This window comes from Aethalodelphis obliquidens, unplaced genomic scaffold (genome assembly GCF_003676395.1).
Source record: "Aethalodelphis obliquidens isolate GAN/ISIS:26980383/991018 unplaced genomic scaffold, ASM367639v1 scaffold2, whole genome shotgun sequence".
Classification (NCBI taxonomy): Eukaryota; Metazoa; Chordata; class Mammalia; order Artiodactyla; family Delphinidae; genus Aethalodelphis; species Aethalodelphis obliquidens.
In genome coordinates, this window is record NW_020837946.1 from 66,515,492 (window position 1) to 66,521,060 (window position 5,569).

The window sequence follows — 5,569 nt, forward strand, 5'->3', positions numbered from 1 at the left end:
ATGCTGGAGAGGGTGTGGAGAAAAGGGAACACTCTTGCCTGCTGGTGGGAATGTGAATTGGTACAGCCACTATGGAGAACAGTATGGAGTTTCCTTAAAAAACTACAAATAGAACTAACATACGACCCAGCAATCCCACTAAGTTATACCTTTTAACTGTTGCTTCTCCACGTGCAAGACATAGACAAACTGGAAGTTGAGTGATGCGACCTTGGGTTTTATGTGCTTTATGTTTCAAAGCATTTCAAAATGAATTTAGATTTGTTTACAAAGCTGTAAGAATAGACAGGGAAGGAAATCAACATTAAATATTTAGAAAAATAGGGCTTAGAAAAACTTTGGGTTTTGTAGAAGTGGCTAGTTGATTGCACAGACACAGCAGGAGATGCTCCCTATTCTAGAAGACAATCTGACCCTTCAAAATAGACATTTTAAACAAGAGATTAAGAAATTTTAAAATATTAGCTTGAGGTAGAAATTTGTCTCGGAAACAGATGATTTTAAATGTGTAACCTAAATGCCAGCTGAGGACTCCTCGCCCCCAAGTGAATTGGTTAAACTTGATCTTAAACCCCATTCCACACTCAGGAGCCTACTCCATAATTCTGGTAAATTAGCCTGGTTTACATTCTCACGCTTCTCTATGCCACCATAAAGCAGGGTTCTTTTGCGCTGTACCTGAAAAACTCCACGATACTCCAGATGCAAAACACACAGTCCCTGCATCATTTTCCATAAAAATCTATTCACATCATGCATTGTGTATTTGTTGTGTTGTTGTTGTACCTTTTGAAGATTTAGAGTGCTTAGGAAGAAGGGTCACACCCTGGGGCATGGCCTTTGACCAGTCTTTAGGCTTCACCTCCTAAACATCTCTACTCTTCATTTTTCATCTCCTTCAGATTAACAAGCAAATATTTCCCTGTGACTTTCTCAGCGAGGTCCCAGAACCTCCAGGCCTCTAGAAGACCCCTATTCCACTTTACCCCATACCTTGTCATTGTATTTTTTTGACACAAATGCCATTCTCTTCCTAAGAAGAATTCAGGTGGAAGCTGTCAGCACATCCATATTTTTCCATTTCCTGACATATAGGTACTCTGTCATTTATATTCTGAATTGCACTTCTGGACTTCACTCTCCTTAAAAAGAGAAACAAGGGACTTCCCTGACAGTCTAGTAGTTAAGACTCAGGGTTCCCAATGCAGGGGACACGGGTTCTGTCCCTGGTCAGGGAACTAAGATCCCGCATGCTGCATGGCGTGGCTAAAAAAAAAGAGAAACGAGAAGACTTCTGCTTGCATAAAGTTAAAACTCAGTTCATGGCGTTAAATAGGAGCGGTTCCATCCAAATGGGTAACACAAGGTTGACCAGCTCCCGCTGTGGTTTCCCAACACAGTGAACCCTCATGGCTTAAAGCTGTGCTCCCACAAGCCCCTCTTGTGTATCTCCAGCCATTGTAGTTTCTCACCTCAACATCTGTACTATTCTCCAAACAACCGCTGTGTGTCTGCCTACTTCCTTTGCACGCCAGATAAAACTGGCCTTTCAGAATTAGATTACTGCAGGCCCAGCTGTAGTAGGTGGGTAATCATCTGCTTTATAAGTGAGGAGAATATGAAAAGTCCCTCTACTCATTTTCTCAAATATCTTGTGTAAATGATGCCATGGTATCTGACATATTGTTGATTGCTCTGCATTATTTAAAATAGAGACATCCCTTAACACGGGGGCATTAATTAGGGGATCCAGATTGACAATTAGAAAGTGTAAGTCTAAGAGGATGAGAATGCTGCCTCCCCACTTCTGTCCATCTCCCTAAATTCTAGTAGCACTTAAGATTTTGCCCAAATGCCTCCTCCTCTGAAAGTTCCCCCCAGCCATTTCCAGCAGACCATAACTTTTCTTTTCTTTTTTTAAAAATAATGAATGTGGGGAATTCCCTGGCAGTCCAGTGGTTAAGTAAGACTCAGCAGTTTCACTGCTGTGGGCCTGGGTTCGATCCCTTTTCGGGGAACTAAGATCCCACAAGCTGCATGGCACGGCCAAAAAAATAAACACATAAATAAAATAAAATAATGAGTTTTTATTTCTCTCACAATTTAAAAAGTGTAAACATTCTGTAATTCAGCCACAGCCTTTATTTCCAGATGACTTCTTCATTGGGCCTCAGTTCCTTTTAAATAACAGACTCTTGTTCCAGAAGCCAGTTAGCTTTTCATCATGTTTTCTGTCTAGACAACATCCAAAGACAAATCCCAAAGGGGCAAGTATATGTACCCAGTAGTCACGCACAGTCTGAAGTAAGTTCATCATGAACGCTGGGGCCTTGGTGCCAACAACAACCCCACGACCAAGGGCAGCGGTAAGCCCAGCCACCAGCCAGACCATGACTTTTCTTCTGCAAGACAACGGGTATATGTCTGACAATTAATAGAAGGAACAATCTAGTGTAAATAAGAACTTTCTAACAATTAGAGGCAATGGATGTCAGCATGGGCTACCCTGGAACTTAGTGAGCCTTCTGGGCCTGGAACAACTTAGAAGCTGGACAGACAATTGCCCACAGCGTGGTAGGGGCAGTTCACGTGCTAGATAAAAATTGAACTTGATCTTTAAGGTCTCCCCAAATGCTGAGCTTCTAGGTACAGCTTTGTGTCCTCTAATAAAATAAAATACAGAGTTGTTATGGAATTCCTTCATCACTTGTTTTTGCACACCTTTTTTTTTCTAAATAAATATTAAACAGCTTAAAACCAGTGGTCCTTCATATTTTTTTCAGTGCTTAGACTGCCTTGCACAGAATTAGTGATCAGAAAACTTTATGGATTGAACCATGAAAGCTGGTTTTGAAGGGAGGTTAAGAAAGGGAAGGGAAAACAACCTTGAGAGAATAAAGCAGACATGAAGCAACATCACCAAGCACCAAACGTCTAGGGATTAGGTCCCACTGAAGAATAAGAGCTCACAGGGAGTTAGAGGGATCCTTCAACAGCTTCCTTTGTTCTACCATCGGGTCTGCACAGGAGTTACTGCTGCCACTGCTAACCAGCATGTGAGACCAGTTCTCATTCTCTTCTTGTCATCATTCCTCATTTTCTACTTATGGGAAAGATATTTGCAGGAGACATTAAAAGAACTGTTTAATAATTGTGTCAAATAGATCCATAAATTCTTTAATTTCCCTCTATGATTGGAGGAAATTCTCTAAAAGCAGAATAGAACCCAATTACAGACAAGATAAAGACAAATGCATCAAACCCATGATTGGGTTCACAAATGTGCAGCATCTATTGGTGATTAAGAGCTGGGAGGTGGTTATACTGCCTTACCCTGAAAAGTAGGGTCTGTGGACCCTCAGCATTGGTATCGCTCCGGGAGCTCTTTAAAAATGCAGAATCTCAGGCTCCACCCCAAACCTAATGAACCAGAATCTGCGTTATAACAAGAGCCCCAAGTTGTTCCTGTTCAAGTTTGAAAAGCACCAGTGTGCAAGTGGCCGTGTCCGTTGGGAAGGAGGCTTATCAAAATCAGCTAGGAATCTTAGTTAAATAGGAAACCACCTCCTGGAGAGTCTATTATGCCTATGTTAGGGCTTCTGTTACTGATGAGAATGTGTGATAACATATTTCTGGGAATTGGGGTAGGAAAAATAACTGTAAATCACTCATTTATGGCAATAACAATTAAGTCCATTTCTGTTTATTGTGTTTTTTTGGGGAACAATCATACATTTAAAAAATGATTTTTTCCAACATTGTCTAATATTGAACACACTAGCCATATATTTTCGTTAGCTCATAATAGCAATTTTTTGGTAACTGTAGTAGAAACAATGTTACAAATTAGGAAAACTTAAGACATCCTGTTGATTTCTGCTTTGTATGTGAAGAGCCCTAATGAATGTCAGAAAGTTTTTAGCATGGAAATGTGCTTTCAGTTTATGATTATATCTGTCATAAACAAAGCGGGGGTGGAGAGTAGAAATAAGTAGGAATATCTTGGCAATAAATGTTTAAAGACTAAGCATAGTATTTATATTTGAATGCATAAAGAGGACAACCTAATAGATTAATGGATGGAAGTCACCAACAATACTCTTTATGTTGCTTCTAGATTAAGTAGTTGATTAAACAAAATATTCACGGTCATAGACATGCTCTTTAATTAGACTGAAGAGCAGCCTAAAATACATTTTACTTTAATGAAGATGAACATGTAATTACTTTGTTAACATTAAAAACTTAATGAAAGGAGTATGCTCTATGTGGAACTAAGCAATAACTGAGTCATACAATTTAATTTAAATTTAGCGAGGGTCTGGTATCCAGAGAAGGGAGAGTATTCCTCATTCTAACGTCAGGAACTCTTGGGCTTCCCTGGTGGCGCAGTGGTTGGGAATCCACCTGCCAATGCAGGGGACATGGGTTCAAGCCCTGTCTGGGAAGATCCCACATGCCGCTGAGCAACGAAGCCTGTGCGCCACAACTACTGAAGCCCGCGTGCCTACAGCCCACAAGCCGCAGCTGGAGAAAGCCCGCGCGCAGCAATGGGGACACAATGCAGCCAAAAATAAATAAATTAAATAAATAATAAATTTAAAATTTTTCTTAAAAAAGAACTCTTGACTATGAGGGTGAGCCACAAGAAGTCGTATCTAGGAGACTGGGTTTCCTCAGCCACGGGTGTGACAGGGCTTGAGATCTTAGTCCAAAGTTAGAAGGATGAATCTCAACTTTGTCCTTATTCTCATAAACAAGTGATTTAACCTTTCTGATCCTCACTTTCCTCACCTGTAAAATGAAGAAATCATAATATCCTAGGTTTCCATGAGAGCTTTTCCTGTATTTATTGACAATTTGAATTACTGTGTACTGTATTACACATACTTATTTTCTCCCATTGGAGTTTTTGCTTTTCTTCTTGATGAATTAATATCATGCCTTTATGAATAAGGTACTAACTTAAAAAATTTTGTTATTGATCATTTTACCTGATGAAACTTTTTTATTTTATATAGGCAAATATATATATTTTAAGATTTTTCAATAGTTTTTGTAAAAGTTGTTTTTCCACTTAAGGATACAGATGGTCCCCAACTTACACTGGTTCTGACTTACAATTTCTTGATTTTATGATTATGCAAAAGCAATACGGATTCAGTAGAAACTGTACTTTGAATTGTGAACTGTGATCTTTTCTCAGGCCAGACATATGTGGTACGATCCTCTCTGGTGATGCGGGGAGTGGCAGCAGCTCCAAGTCGGCCATGAGACCAGGAGGGTAAACAATGATACACTTAAAAGCATTCTGTACCCATACAAGCATTCTGTTTTTCACTTTCAGTGCAGTATTCCATAAATTACATGAGATATTCAACACTTTATTATAAAATAGGCTTTGTGTTAGATGATTTTGCCCAACTGGAGGCTAATGTTAATGTTCTAAGCATGTTGAAGGTAGGCTAGACTCAGCTATGATGTTCAGTGGTGTATTAAATGCATTTCAAATTATACTATTTACAACTTCTGATGGGTTTATCAGAAGATGGGTTTAACCCTATCATAA

General features: G+C 39.5%; 1 pseudogene; it reads right to left on the minus strand.

The window, feature by feature from the left end:
- Positions 1 to 2,141: 2,141 nt before the first annotated feature.
- Positions 2,142 to 2,344, minus strand: LOC113624920 (NADH dehydrogenase [ubiquinone] 1 beta subcomplex subunit 1 pseudogene; annotated as a pseudogene).
- Between the last annotated feature and the right edge of the window lie 3,225 nt (positions 2,345 to 5,569).